Below are 16,708 nucleotides of genomic sequence, written 5' to 3'. Positions count from 1 at the left end.
CAGTCAGACCCTCTTTACTCAGAACCTGACGAACTGTAGTGAATCTCTCTGGGTGATGAGGATGTGATTGTGGTTTGTTCATCATTGTTACTTTTCTGTTTTCTTTAGACAGAGAAAGAAACCAATTTGCTGTGTTTGGATCCCCAGTGTGATTGGACATGAATATTGTAAGAACTCAGCTCTGGTCTTGGGTTCTGGTGGAGTTGACAGTGAAACATCCACTCTGTTCACTGTCTCTGAGACGTTTGTCCCTTCCTCTGTAAGAATGACTGGTGGTGTTGACAGTACTGTCTGGCCACTGTGAATAGATTTGTTCTTCTTCTTTTTTGATTTCTTCACTCTGTTCACTGTCTCTGAGACGTTTGTCCCTTACTCTGTAAGAATGTCCTCTAGTCTGTCTCTCATCTTGGACACGGCCACAGTCACATCTTCAAAGTATCTCAGAGGTCGGACATTGCTGCTGACTGGGTGTGTAGATTCACTGATCGTTGAGAGGGAGGAGGTGTAACGCTGTAGAAAATGGATGTGATCCTCTGTGAGTGAGAGCTGCTCCAGCTCAGCGTGTCTCCTCCTCAGCTCAGTGACCTCCTGCTCCACACACCTCCTCAGTTCTTCAGCACGACTCACTTCACGTTCCTGCTGCTCTCTGATCAGCTCCCTCACCTCAGATCGTCTTCTCTCCATGGAAGAGAAGAGCTCAGTAAAGATGGTGTCACTGTCCTTCACTGCTCTGAGAAAAAAAGGACGCTCTGCTTCTAAATTCCGCCGATTTTCGCCTTTTTTTTTTCTCACACTGTTAGATAAAGCCCCGGTTGGTGCCCTGTGCTGCTGCGCTGATTTTATCCGCCAGATTGGGACGTTCACGGCATATTTTGCACCATTACGGTGCGTTCATCATCGGTGACGAGTGCCTCTAACAGCCGCTGCTGGCTGCGTGCACTCAGCGAGGCAATGCGAGGCGATGCGAGGCGACGCGAGTCATATCTCTACCCCTGTGCCTAATGGCTGTACATGGGGCCGACGGGTGCTTTAGAGTGATTGTGTGAGTGTGGCTTCAGGAAGTAAATTCCTAGCCTCGATCTCCAGGCTTTTATTTTTTAGTTTTGCTAAAAATTAAAAGCTTGGAAATTCCTGTCCCAGCTGTTGGTGCGCAAAAGCGCCTCGCGTCGCCTGATGTGGTGCGCATTTTTTATTTTGGGTGCGCATGCGCACCTGCGCACCAGTTATGTGCACCCCTGGGTATATGACATCACATCCTACCTATAAATTCTAGGATGCCGTCAGATCGCACCAGTTCGACGGCTTCCATAGTGGGTTTTGGTCATTGGAGAGGTGATGCACGTCACCTCTTTCTGAAGTGGGTACTTTCAAAGCCTGCCGTGGATTTAGGAGAGCACAAAACTCTCTCTCACACTGTGAGGTGCCTGTAAGGTGGCACTGCAAAGTGAACGACGCGTCACGCTAGACGTTCAAGCCTGAACGTCTAGTGTGTTTACATTTCTGTACTCACTGTTTAAACTTCAGAAAACTATCTGTGTGTGTGTGTGTGTGTGTGTGTGTGTGTGTGTGTGTGTGTGTGTGTGTGTGTGTGTGTGTGTGTGTGTGTGTGTGTGTGTGTGTGTGTGTGTGTGTGTGTGTGTGTGTGTGTGTGTATGTATGTATGTATATATGTATATATTATATATATAACCCACCTATAGAACAAACATGGGTAAATTCTCCTTCTACAGCACTGCCACCCAAGTGTGGAATGACCTGACCCCATCCCTTAAAGAATGTGGATCACTGGCTTCCTTTAAAACGGGAGGCATGCGTTAATCCGACAGACCTTTTCTCCGACTATGTGGCATCCACGTGCGGTTAGGGTTAGGGTGCGGGTTTGGTTCGGGTTTAGTATTGGAAACGTCGGAGCGCTGCGCTGTCGGAGGAATGCGCTGTCGGACTAACGTACTGCACCCCTTTAAAACAGGCCTGAAACCCCACCTTTCAGGAGGCCAAAGGGGGTAAAAATCACTTCTCCCTTAGAAAGGTATTCACCCCCCCCCCCCTTTTTTTTACTCTGTTCCTATTGTTGTTTATATTTTTGATGACATTGTATTTTGATGTTATTTTTTATGCTACAGTATGTTGATGAATTTCATATATAAGACCTCAATGCATGTTGTCTTATCCTTTTATACCAAGTGTATGACTGTAGTCGTGCTGTTTGCATTTCTGTCTAATACAATATTCAATTACACAGAAAGGCAGTGAGCTGTATTTACGTTAAAATATGGTTGAATATTTAACACCTAAATGTAGTGTATGGATAAAATGTTTTGTTTTGTGTAGGGGGCGCTGTGGGGAAAAAGCAGCGCATGTAGCAAATGTTCCACAGGAAGTGAGGTATCAGGAACAACTATAAAAGTACAGGAAGTGAGGCGGCCGTGGGTTCAATTTTAGGTTTTGAAAAAAAGTGTTTGGTGGTGTTTGAGAAGGAGACTCTTACTAAACCAGCCTATACAGCCTCTACTAAACCACTGAGCAGTGTGGCCGGAGAACTTATGCATCTGGAAGGAGAGAAGTTTAGTGGAGGAACATTTCTGAGGGTTTAGCTCTGAAGCCAGTCAGAGCTTTTGGACAAAGAAACCCATGTGACTGACCCTGACTTGAAGGTTGGGTGAGGAATATACTTTTTTATGCAATGCATTGCCTTTTCATTTGATGACTTTAGGGATCACCTGATTTTCTGAAAATAGAAGATCAACAATATCTGTTTGAATACTTTTGGATTACTTTTGGATTACTATACTCATTGGAGACTTTGAGACACGTGCACTGATCGTTTAATTGAATTGAATATAATTATTATTTTGGTTGATTAATATTGGGTCAGATAAAATACTGCATTTAATTTCAAAGGCAACAGTTTAGTGTTTTCTTTTTGGTCTGCAATACAGTTTGTTTACAGTATAAAGAATTACTGCCGCAGGTACAGGACCTTTATTTCTTTAATATAACTTTATGGTTCTGATTGTTATAAAGTGGCTTCATGTTAACAGAGCTGTTATAAAGATACAATGATCATCTAAAAGGACCAGTACATGTTCTCATACTGTGACTACATAGCAGGGCAATGTCTTACACAACCTGGCTGAAGTTACGTTAGAGAAAAACACAGGAGCGTAGCTTTAGACACACCCCTTTATGATAGAAGAGCTCCAGCGTTGTACATTCAACCATTTAGACCACACACAGCGTTGCAGTGAACAGAACAGGCTGGATCAAAGCATACACATTCATGTAGGGTAAGTGTTATCCATCAATATACTAGAACACATCCCTCTAGTCTGGTCTGCTGGGATAAAGTTTCATGTCTGCTGTTCTCACCTTTATCTTTATGAAGGTTAATGTTGTGCTGTGTTTTATACAATGTATTACAACCACTTGTTATTATGTATCAACGTTTGGTTGAATGTAAAATACAAACAATGTAGGAGAACTTTTAATTTGTTCCTTTTCTCTCTGTCTCTCTACCTTCTGTATCAGTCTGTTTAGTTCTGACGTGTGTGTGTGTGTGTGTGTGTGTGTGTGTGTGTGTGTGTGTGTGTGTGTGTGTGTGTGTGTGTGTGTGTGTGGTGGCTCCAGGAAAGCGGAGACAATGAGTGACTTTTTTTCTAAATGTCTCATGCATGAGCAAGGAACGCACTTGGGTGTGCACAAGGTTTAGCATGCGCTGAGTTCACATGCACACACTCTGCCGTGTGTGTGTGCATGTGCATGCGTATGTTTGTGTGTGTGTGTGTGTGTGTGTGCACCATGGCAGTGCGGAGGTGAGACGCATGTGGACACCAGCAGTGTTAATGTTGTTGACTAAGACTAAGAGACTAAACAATGTCAGAAAACTAAAATATGTCTCAAACTAAAGAGTTTTATTCTAAAGACTAAATCAGAATTTTCTGTCAAAATGAACTCTGGAGCCAGTGTTGTTTTTTGTAACATCTAACACAACCACACCGTTGTACCAGTGTTAATGTAGTACAGTAGGTGCAGATTTAACATGCATTTTGCAACGCTGCCGCTTGTGCCATGGACTGTGTGTGTGTGTGTGTGTGTGTGTGTGTGTGTGTGTGTGTGTGTGTGTGTGTGTGTGTGTGTGTGTGTGTGTGTGTGTGTGAGCGCGCGTGTAAAGCATGTTGGAGAGAGGTTGTTTAAATGCAATATTCATCTGTCTTTATTCTCTCTCTTGTTAGAACTTGTTTGGCTGAAACCAAAGTGGAAACAAACACATTCTCTCTAACTTGCGCTCTGTCTCTCCTTCTGGCTTTCTCTCTTTATCTCTCCCTCTCTCTCACCCCCCCCCCCCCCCCCCCCCCCCTACTGTCAACTGTCACTCTAGCAGAGTCACTTTTATTTCTAAATGTCTCATGCATGAGCGAGGAACGCACGTGGGCGTGCACGAGGTGCAACATGAGCTGAGTTCACATGCACACACTCTGCTGTGTGTGTGTGTGTGTGTGTGTGTGTGTGTGTGTGTGTGTGTGTGAGCGCGCGCGTGTGCGCTCGTGCGTGTGTGTGCGCGTGCGGCAATGGTGGCACGGAGGTGAGACGCCTGTGGACGCCAGCAGTGTTAATTTTGTTGACTAAGGGCAGCTACACCCTGTAGGACTTTTAAAGAGCTTTTGTGCGCACTGCGCCAGCTCTCTTTGATTCTGTGGCTGTATAGTTTATACATAAAGGACTGGAAGTGGTTAACCCCACCAACATCTTTAACTGCATCAGATACAGCCAATTCCAGCCTATGGTTAAGACAGTGCCAAATAATAATATTGAGGTAGCGCTGTGATAATCTCTTGACAACACCTGATTGTCTACCCAACATCACACTAGCTCCATCACTTGTGAATGCAATCACATGTTTTTTAAGGTAGTGATCCTCAAAACCATGCCTATTCAAACAGGCTAACATACTGTCTCTGCTTTTTGGTCTGAGAACTCGATCAGGTCTAAAAACACATAATGTGGGTCACTGTTCTTGTCAGTCTCACATTTTAAATGAATAGTTTACTGATAATCCTATAGTTTACTGAGAAATTACACTGTCTCTCTGTATTCTATGATCCTATAGTTCACTGAGACACTACACGGTCTCTCTGTATTCTATGATCCTATAGTTTACTGAGACACTACACTGTCTCTCTGTATTCTATGATCCTATAGTTTACTGAGACACTACACTGTCTCTGTATTCTATGATCCTATAGTTTACTGAGACACTACACTGTCTCTCTGTATTCTATGATCCTATAGTTTACTGAGACACTACACTGTCTCTGTATTCTATGATCCTATAGTTTACTGAGACACTACACTGTCTCTGTATTCTATGATCCTATAGTTTACTGAGACACTACACTGTCTCTCTGTATTCTATGATCCTATAGTTTACTGAGACACTACACTGTCTCTCTGTATTCTATGATCCTATAGTTTACTGAGACACTACACTGTCTCTGTATTCTATGATCCTATAGTTTACTGAGACACTACACTGTCTCTGTATTCTATGATCCTATAGTTTACTGAGACACTACACTGTCTCTCTGTATTCTATGATCCTATAGTTTACTGAGACACTACACTGTCTCTCTGTATTCTATGATCCTATAGTTTACTGAGACACTACACTGTCTCTGTATTCTATGATCCTATAGTTTACTGAGACACTACACTGTCTCTGTATTCTATGATCCTATAGTTTACTGAGACACTACACTGTCTCTCTGTATTCTATGATCCTATAGTTTACTGAGACACTACACTGTCTCTGTATTCTATGATCCTATAGTTTACTGAGACACTACACTGTCTCTCTGTATTCTATGATCCTATAGTTTACTGAGACACTACACTGTCTCTGTATTCTATGATCCTATAGTTTACTGAGACACTACACTGTCTCTCTGTATTCTATGATCCTATAGTTTACTGAGACACTACACTGTCTCTGTATTCTATGATCCTATAGTTTACTGAGACACTACACTGTCTCTGTATTCTATGATCCTATAGTTTACATCCACGTAGGTAGGTGTTACATGATTATCTTTGTTGAGATCAGATGCTGTGTGTGTGTGTGTGTGTGTGTGTGTGTGTGTGTGTGTGTGTGTGTGTGTGTGTGTGTGTGTGTGTGTGTGTGTGTGTGTGTGTGTGTGTGTGTGTGTGTGTGTGTGTGTGTGTGTGTGTGTGTGTGTGTGTGTGTGCGCTTGCTAAACCATGTGTGGGCAGACACCTCTTATCTGTATTATTCCGTAAATTAATGCCGTACTTTAACCATTTGATGTCACGCAAAAATAGCAGATCTACAAGCTCAAAACGCATCGCACTGTGACACGTTTTGTAGATCTGCTATTTTTGCTATTTTTGAAAAGTAACATTTTTATTTAATTTTAAATGCATTTAGTTATACTTATGTTAACTTTATGAACTTCAATACAAATACATTGAACATAAAAAGACAATAGAATGTTAATACTAGTCATTCAGCTACTAATATAGACTGAAGTCATTAAAGCGGGTCATGTTTACATGTTATGAATCATAACAGCTGAAATCAATAATATAATCACTATTCTGATATTAACCTGTGGGCCGCATTAAGTGAAGGTGGGGGCCGCATGTGGCCCCCGGGCCGCCAGTTGCCCATATATGGTATAGAGTACTCTATGTAAGGAGGGACAACATTTTGGGCCTCCACTTCTTTACCATTTATCATGACTGGTGAGAAGTATTTTAGCAAAGAGAAAATCAACTCCACGTTTATGTCTTATAACTCACCTGAGTGTTTGTAGGTGACCCCCCCCCCCCCCCCCCACACACAGTGTGGTGTGTATTGTAAAGGTTATTGTGTCAGTGTTACAACACTTTGACTAAATCTACTCTAAATCTTACAAACTATGAAGGTCTGTCTGTCTGTCTGTCTGTCTGTCTGTCTGTCTGTCTGTCTGTCTGTCTGTCTGTCTGTCTGTCTGTCTGTCTGACTGTCTGTCTGTCTGTCTGGGGACAGACACATCTTCACTGATGTAGGATCTGATCTGAACCAAATGGACCCTTACAGGTCTATAACTCTGAGAGTGCAGGCAGACAGACAGACAGACAGACAGACAGACAGACAGACAGACAGACAGACAGACAGACAGAAAGACAGGGGGAGCAGACTGATAACCTCGTCCCATTGGCTACCGTAAACGCCTGTCAATATGTGTGACATGTCCCGCCCTAGCTGTTGCCAGGCAACATGTCTGCTCAGTGTGTTCACTTCCTGTTGTCTGTGATGACAGGAAGCAGCTTCTCTACTCGTCTCTGCACTTCCCTTTTCTTCCTCTCTTTGTGATGTTTAATGTTCATGAGTGATGAATTGAATGACAGGACCACAATGTGTTATCCTTTTAGCATCATTGTAACATCACACTGTACTGTTTACAAACTGTGTAGAAAGTACTGAATGCAATCAATACATCAATCAATCAATCAATCATGACACAACCCTTTTCTTTTTCAAGGACTCCATAACTATGAGACTACAAATGGATCCATAATTTCATTCGAACCACCTTAAAGGGCAAGACCACTTTGGTAGAGGTTTGGGTTGTGTAGTTACCTTGCCATGATGTAACTCCAAAGGTGGACAATAAAAAAAAAAAAATTGCTCCATTGATTAGAAATTGATCATTCTACATTTGCTCCTCATTGACTTACATTGTATGGTAAAACAGCTCTCAAAGTCACTCTATAAGCACATAACCGAACAAGAACAAAGCTGATTCAGACAATATAGAACATCACCAAACCCAGTACTGTTTTTTTTTTTTAAATAAAAATGATTCCATTTGATCCACTGCACTTCCTTGTTTATCGTGGCACAACAACGGGGGAATACCAAAACGCTCGTCCCAAAACACAGTCACCCCGGGGCAAATCCGGCGGTATTACAGAAAAACAAATGACAGTATTGTGGAATACTGTCATTTGTTTTCCGAGGCGAACTTTTCCGCCCAGCCCAATACTTATGGAATACTTTCATTGCGTAAGCAAGGAAATACTTCGTTTTGTTGTTACTTTTGGGTCAATTTATTTATTTATTAAGTAGCCGTGTAATAAGCGGGATAATGCATGGGGAGGTGGTCGTTATTGAAATTTAAAGCCCTTCAGGGTGATTATGCACCTTGGCTCCGCCTCGGTGCATAATCACCCTGTCAGGCTTTAAATTTAAATAATGACCACCTACCCATGCATTATCCCTTGCCTAATCAATGGAGCGATTATTTTTTATGTCTTGTCCACCTTTGGAGTTACATCATGGCAAGGTAACTACACAACCCAAACCTCTACCAAAGTGGTCTTGCCCTTTAAGGAACCCTGAGGGTCACTGACCTTTGAGAACCATTGTTTCTAGAGTGAAATAACCTCAGGCTGTGATCAGGGCCGTGTTAATGTCAAAATGCGACCTAGGCAACGGACAGTTCCCCCCCCCCCCCCCCCCCCAGCGCACATACACGCGCGCGACCCATGCGCACTCCCCCCCCCCCCCCCCCCGACAAGACATAGGCATGTGCCTACATTGCCTGTGCTTAAACACAGCCCTGGCTGTGATCATAGCTGAGAACACTTTTTAAATATAAAGGTTCCAACTGGTACCTGCAAAACACACACACACACACACACACACACACACACACACACACACACACACACACACACACACACACACACACACACACACAGAGATAGGTTGGGGGCCTGTAACCATGACGACAAATAAACATGTTAAATTGTGATGAAGAGAAAAAGGGTCTTCCTCATGGTGTGCATATGCTAATGATCAATGACCGTGTGTGAGTGCAGAGACATTGATTAAGAGAACTAAGACTGACTGACTGACTGACTGACTGACATTTCTAAAAAGATTTGTAGGATTAGTGATGTCTGAACCTCAGTAACATCATAACAGTCTACTGTCATGATCAAAATGATCTTTATTTATCATTATAAATAAGTATTGATGTCTGAACCTCAGTAAGTGTCTGTCATGATAAACATGTATGTTGTATGAAGGTGGATCAAGGACCCACTGCACACATTCAGCAAAGCCTTTCACATGGAATAATGTATATTTGACATGTTTATATAACTGTATGTTCAACTCCAGGCTGAATGCATTAGTGTTGCTTCACTATATTTTTACACCAGTTGTTTTGACTTATTGATAAACTTTGTACATGTTATCCGTGTGTCATGTCTACCTGAATGGATCAGAGCTCTAAACCAATCACAATCTCTACTGATAATATATTGTCTTTATTGACAGGTCCTGTATCCAATCATCTGACACTCTACACACTTCTTACAACACAAGAACACGGTAAGACTTAATGTGCTTGGAATGTAAAATATGGAATAAATGAACAACATGATTTATATTCATATTCATCCTGGGTTGTGTATCGTTTACATTATGAGTCATTTTAGGAGAGTTAAAGGGATTCTAGGTAACTTTAACCAAGGGGCTCAGCTTTAATCACATTGTTAAGAATCACTTTAATCAAAATGCTTTATTTGATTTATTCTAGTTCTGTCCTATACATAATGAGATATTTAGAACATGATTAACAACACGAGGGAGAGGAGAGGAGCTGCATGATTGATAGGTGTCAGTTATGTTTGTCAGCAAATGCAGATTTACAAACTCACATGAAAAGATACATGTGCACTGTGCCAATATGGTGTTTGTGTGTGTGTGTGTGTGTGTGTGTGTGTGTGTGTGTGTGTGTGTGTGTGTGTGTGTGTGTGTGTGTGTGTGTGTGTGTGTGTGTGTGTGTGTGTGTGTGTGTGCAGCGCTTGCGCTCTCACTCACAACATGTCGTGCTGTGAGGAGTTGTAGCTTTTAGATCAGCTATTCCTGGTGAGAGTGGTTGGTACGCAACCATGATGAAAAGATACATGTGCACTGTGTGTGTGTGTGTGTGTGTGTGTGTGTGTGTGTGTGTGTGTGTGTGTGTGTGTGTGTGTGTGTGTGTATATGGTTTGTCTGAAAGAGGCTTTGCTGAAGAGACAAATACATTTCCTATTTATGACAACAACTAAATATTCATCTGGTCATAATTGCTCTTATATTGGTCACATAAAAATAAAACAATTATCTCTACCCAGTGGTGGACAGTAACGGAGTAAATGTACTTGAGTACTGTACCTATGAGTACAAATTCTGAGGATTGAGTATTATATGTTTTGATACTTATTACTCTTACTTGAGTACATTTCCTAGACAAATATTTTATTTTCACTCAAGTACGTTTCTAGGAAGTACATTTAGGTTGGCTGTTTCTTTTTTTCCCCACACTTCTGCTCTCACACTAGTTTCTGGCTTCCCTCTCCGCTCTCTTCTTTGTTACATCTTGTATGTGTGTGTAGGAGTAAAAGTATTTAGTTCTGGTTCCTCAGTCATTTCTATGTTTTTATAGGTGTTTCTGCAGGCTTTGTATAACGTAGTGGTTCTACAAGCACATCAGTGCATGCAGTGCAGGTGGTTTCAGAGAGTTAGTTCTCTGAAACAAGAGTTACAAGATCCTATAAATTCATTGTGGAAAAATTACAGCAAAGATTACAGCAATTGATATAAAAATTAAGAAATGAACTTCTAGTTTCCCTTTTACTTGACTTTAAGTGTTTTTAAAAGCATGTACTGTATTTTTTTTTCTTTTACTAATTTTAATTTTTATACAATCTGTATGGTAAAGTATGTTAATATAATATAACTTATATAATTGGGGTGGTTATATTTTGTCTCCCTGCTCTTCTATTGAGACATTTAGATTGTGTCAAAGGTCATGTCTCACCTAGACACATGATCTGACATGAATTGTGACCAGATGTGTCAAAGGTTGTTTGTGTGGAGACCAAGTAAGTCGACTTGTCTGTCGCCATCTTGTTTTGACAGGGTGAAGTTCACCGCTGTGCATGTCGACGCCATCTTGTTTTGACAGGGTGAAGTTAACAGTTGTGCGTGTGGGTAGATATGCAACTTCCTCTGCTCTCATGAGAGCAGAGGATGTGGTCACAAAGAACCACATGCCTTGCAAACAACACCTGCCTCTCTGCAACCACCCTCTCTGCAGGCATGGATGACGATTTTATGTTGGGTGGGTAGGGTACTCAAAAACAAGTCACACACACATCAATCAAGTTTTAACCCCTGAATCAGAAATACCTGATGAATGTCAGTTGGAAACATTGTACTCGCAAAAAAAATACTTTTTTGCTGTAAGTGAAGACAGTGTGCGCGATCACCATTCTTTCCTGTCTCATGCACTGGCTGCCTGCTCCTATGCACCTGTCCCAGTAGGTGTGCAAAAGGACCTTTTTTTTACTACATTTCAAGTCATACAATTTGATTATTGGCTGATGATGAAACCATAACTGGCATAAGGACTTTGCAGATTACAGGGAGAGAGTTTGAATGACAGAAATCTGTTCACAATAACACACGGTATCAGAGCGGGTACATCATGCATCCTGTGCACGTTACAAAGCATCACACAATAGTCATCCGACCGACACATTTCCTGTGAGTGCTCGGCTTTCTCATTGGGTGCTCGGGCTCCCCGGCACCCACAGGATTGGCGCTAATGTCAGCAGGTCTCTGCACAAACATACACTGAACAGAGAGAATGTTCTGTTTTCTATGTCAACTGTATGCATGCAGAATGAGCATGTAAGGTATTGTGTCATATCACCAGATGTTACTTATAATCTGATGAAAAGATGTGTGTAATCACTGTAATCAAAACACGCTTCATGACAGTTACTCTATGCATTTATTTTTATAGAACAGATGGTCTCAGTTTAAAGTGAGCTCCATGTCCTAATCTTTGAAGCTGAATATTATTGTATCTTGACATAAAGGTCACAGTTGATGGCTCTGGATCTGATAATTTGTACCAAATAGATATTAGAGGTACAAACCCTAACCTAACCCTAACCCTGGAATATAATGACTGTGATCTGAGTGGAAGGCATACGATAATCCGACATCCCGTTTCTCCGACTATGTGGCATCCGCGTGCGGTTAGGGTTAGGGTGCGGGTTTGGTATAGGGTTAGTATTGGAAACGTCGGAGGCATGCGCTGTCGGACTAACGTATTGCACCCATCTGAGTGCAGCTTTGTCAGCGATGTGTCAATCATGTGTGACTCCTGTTATTTCCTCATAGTAATGTTTAGAGGCTCTGGGGTTCACGCTGGTCCCCAGGAACACTAAGCTGACCGTGCTTTTGTGGTGGCGGCCCCAGAGCTGTGGAACAATCTCCCCCCACCAGAGCATGTGAGCGGAGCGGGGGGTAAATGCTGCTCGTGGCTCCAGGGGGCTGTTGTCACGCTCGCTATCAGATCATGTTGATTTGCTCACCTCTCGCTCCGCTCGATCAGACCAGGCCACTCAGCAGCAAAAAAAAGGATGTGCTCTGTGCACTTCTGCATGTCTGTGTGTCTGAGTCTGTGCGACCGGGCATGCTCAAACATGGGGTGGGCGGCCCCCGCCGGAGTGGCTTGGAGCGGCAGGCGGTCCTCGCTCCAAGTAGCGCTCCAACCTTTGTATAAACCCGCTCCCCGCTACGTTAAAAATGGTCTCGCTCCGCTCACATCCTCTGCCCCCCCACATCAGATCTGTTAAGTCCATGGAGATGTTTAAGTCCTTACTAAAAACTCACCTTTTCTCTCTGGCTTTTAACAACATCCACTCCTAAATATTCCTATTCTAACTCCTATCTAACGTTTCCTACCTTCTGTGTACATACTGTAGGTGTAAATGAACCATCTGGCGCTGTGTCTCCTATATGCATACATGTTATGTGTTTGAGGTCTGTAACTCTGAGAGTGTACAAATGGAACCAAATGGACCCTTACAGGTCTGTAACTCTGAGAGTTTAAGTAATGGGACCAAATGGAACCTCGGTAACATAACAGTCTACTGTCATGATAAAAAATATCTTTATTTATCATTATAAATAAGTAGTGATGTCTGAACCTCAGTAAGTGTCTGTCATGATAAACATGTATGTTGTATGAAGGTGGATCAAGGACCCACTGCACACATTCAGCAAAGCCTTTCACATGGAATAATGTATATCTGACATGTTTATATAACTGTATGTTCAACTCCAGGCTGAATGCATTAGTGTTGCTTCACTATATTTTTACACCAGTTGTTTTGACTTATTGATAAACTTTGTACATGTTATCCGTGTGTCATGTCTACCTGAATGGATCAGAGCTCTAAACCAATCACAATCTCTACTGATAATATGTTGTCTTTATTGACAGGTCCTGTATCCAATCATCTGACACTCTACACACTTCTTACAACACAAGAACACGGTAAGACTTAATGTGCTTGGAATGTAAAATATGGAATAAATGAACAACATGATTTATATTCATATTCATCCTGGGTTGTGTATCGTTTACATTATGAGTCATTTTAGGAGAGTTGAGTGATGTGTAAATATTAAAGATAAATATGGATCAGCTCAGCTTTAATCACATTGTTAAAAATCAGCAAAAATTACAGCAATTGATATAAAAATTAAGAAATGTACTTCTAGTTTCCCTTTTACTTGACTTTAAGTATTTTTTAAAAGCATGTACTGTAATTATTTTTCTTTTACTAATTTAAATGTTTATACAATCTGTATGGTAAAGTATGTTAATATAATATAACTTATATTCATATTCATCCTGGGTTGTGTGTTGTTTACATTATGAGTCATTTTAGGAGAGTTGAGTGATGTGTAAATATTAAAGATAAATATGGATCAGCAGCTCAGCTTTAATCACATTGTAAAAAATCACTTTCATCAAAATGCTTTATTTGATTTATTCTAGTTCTGTCCAATACATATTGAGATATTTAGAACATAATTATCAACACGAGGGAGAGGAGAGGAGAGGAGAGAGCTGGATGATTGATAGGTGTCAGTTATGTTTGTCAGTGAAGGGGTACTGCATGGGAGGGGCCATTTCACTGTGCGCGCACACACACACACACACACACACACACACACACACACACACACACACACACACACACACAGGATCGACTCAAAGCTACTTAACACCGTTGTTACGGATACAAATGCAGATTTACAAACTCACAACATGTCGTGCTTTGAGGAGTTGTAGCTTGTAGATCAGCTATTTCTGGTGAGAATGGTTGGTACGCAAACCACCATGAAAAGATACATGTGCACTGTGCCAACATGGTGTGTGTGTGTGTGTGTGTGTGTGTGTGTGTGTGTGTGTGTGTGTGTGTGTGTGTGTGTGTGTGTGTGTGTGTGTGTGTGTGTGTGTGTGTGTGTGTGTGTGTGTGTGTGTGTCCACAAGAATAGTAAATTAGAGAAATGGATGTTGTGATTTTCCTGGTACAAAGTAAATGGTTGTTTTAAGGTAGGATTAGTCATTGTGAGTTTAGGATTAGTGGTTGATGTTGGAGTTATGCCTGACTTGAACTAGTTGCGTCCTGCTGGTTTCGTGCAACGAAAATAAATGATCTACAAGCTCACAGAGTCACACTGTGTCGCAGCACGAAATGTTGTGAGCTTGTAGATCGTCTATATAAGGCTTTAGTGTTAAGAGAAAATAAGTGAAATGGCATTATAAAAATCGCTGTTTTGAAATGTCTTCACAAGTATGGTAATTAAAACGTGTGTGTGTGTGTGTGTGTGGGTGTGTGTGTGGGTGTGTGTATGTGTGCATGAGTGCATGAGTGCGTGCGTGCACCGCAGGCACACACACGCGTGGTAGCGTCACAAGCATGTGGTAGCGGGATGCTAGTGCATTCCCATACCAGATTGGCTGTTACATCACAACATGGCCGCCATTGCACACACTATCCCAGAGCGCCTCACCACTCTCACAGGTGTAGGTGCTTAAGAGAGCACATGACTACTGTAGAAGGAGCTTGACAAATTAACACACAGTCAGGAAAGAACTTTGAATTGAAGAACAAGAGCAGCTAAGAAAACACATCTTAACAATTAAACCCTACATACATTGACTGGAGTCCTCCAGGGGTCTATAACATTTTCTCCCAATTCTCTGGGGAAATCTTTGCCTATTTACCATGTATTTTATGTGGATTTGATGTTTGTATATACTATTCATAATGTTCCATGAGTACATCAATCATTGTATTCACGATACAGTATTTTATTCATGACACCATATTAAATGGTTTAGACTGATGCTACAGTACAGGTTCATTGTTCACCTCTTATCCTAGAGTTTCAATGTACAGATCATTTTGTGATGGTATATTGTTTAGACACAACCCAAACACGTACGTGTGTGTGTGTGTGTGTGTGTGTGTGTGTGTGTGTGTGTGTGTGTGTGTGTGTGTGTGTGTGTGTGTGTGTGTGTGCGCGCGCGCACCATTTGTCATTTCACTGGAGTCCCCCAGGGGTCTATACTTGGCCCCTCATTTTATCCCAAATCTCTTTGAAAATAACTGATCTACAAACTCAACATGTTACAACATGACATGTTGTGAGATTGTAGATCAGCTATTTTAGGCAAATGTTTGCCTATTTCCGCAGACTATTGCCTATTATGACATGAATAGAATAGGGATGCTGGGGTTCAAGTGGTTAGAAGGGAGGGGCAAAACTGTTTCATTGTCTTGAGCACCAGTTGCTCCATTTGGGTTTGAGTCAAATCTACAATATGTTCATATTTGAATCATCCACACCAAGCTGATCTCTCTCTTTCATCATGATTTGTGTGCGTGGGGAACTCATTTGAAACAAGCTCAGTGCTTTTATGAGTCTTCCAGTTTAGTAGACCTTGTATTGTGAATTTGTACTTCCATGTACTGTTGTTCTCATGTCTTACTAAATAAAGTACATCAATCAATCAATCTGGTGTAGCAGTAGCACAGAATGCAAAACTGAGGCTACCAGAAAGCCTATAATTAAAGTTACACTGTTGTGCCAAGCTATTGGTCTATGTCTTTGGACATTGGTCTATGTGTTTTATATGGATTTGATGTTTGTATATATTCATCATGTTCCATGAGTTCATCAGTCATTGTATTAGTGATACAGTATTTTATCATGACACCATGTTAAATGGTTTAATAGGTTTATTGTTCACCTGATATCTCTAGATCATGTTTTGATAGTATATTGTTTAGATTGATGCTAGGTTACCTGTGATCCTAGTTAACTGAGTCACTACACTGTCTCTCTGCATTTGATGTATGTGTTTATATTGCTCATTGTAAGTCTCTCTAGATAAAGAGTGTCTGCTAAATGCCTAAATTGTACTGTGTGTGTGTGTGTGTGTGTGTGTGTGTGTGTGTGTGTGTGTGTGTGTGTGTGTGTGTGTGTGTGTGTGTGTGTGTGTGTGTGTGTCCACAAGAATAGCAAATTAGAGAAATGGATGTTGTGATTTTCCTGGTACAAAGTAAATGGTTGTTTTAAGGTAGTATTAGTCATTGTGAGTTTAGGATTAGTGGTTGATGTTGGAGTTATGCCTGACTTTAACTTAGTTGCGTGCTGGTTTTGTGCACCGAAAATAAATGATCTACAAGCTCACAATATGTCGCAGCACGACGTGTTGTGAGCTTGTAGATCGTCTATTTAAGGCTTTAGGGTTACGAGAAAAAAAAAAGTGAAATG

The 16,708-nt window shown here is 41.4% G+C and overlaps 1 protein-coding gene across 4 annotated transcripts in view; it reads left to right on the top strand.

Moving 5' to 3' along the window:
- Positions 1 to 2,550: 2,550 nt before the first annotated feature.
- The window catches only part of LOC311056090 (NLR family CARD domain-containing protein 3-like), a 63,461-nt gene continuing 49,303 nt past the window's right edge, over positions 2,551 to 16,708 (top strand). For 3 of the 4 annotated variants that reach the window (XM_084072471.1, XM_084072468.1, XM_084072470.1), the window contains exons 1-3: positions 3,247 to 3,287; positions 9,347 to 9,400; positions 13,356 to 13,409. The gene's annotated coding sequence lies outside the window, so the exon portion shown is untranslated. Of the gene's footprint in view, positions 2,660 to 3,246; positions 3,288 to 9,346; positions 9,401 to 13,355; positions 13,410 to 16,708 lie in introns of those variants that run through there. The other variant, XM_084072469.1, reaches the window with a different exon arrangement.

The sequence above is a fragment of the Gymnoscopelus microlampas genome, assembly GCF_963454915.1.
Source record: "Gymnoscopelus microlampas genome assembly, chromosome: 11".
Taxonomy (NCBI): Eukaryota; Metazoa; Chordata; class Actinopteri; order Myctophiformes; family Myctophidae; genus Gymnoscopelus; species Gymnoscopelus microlampas.
This window is presented reverse-complemented; position numbering and strand designations above follow the sequence as displayed.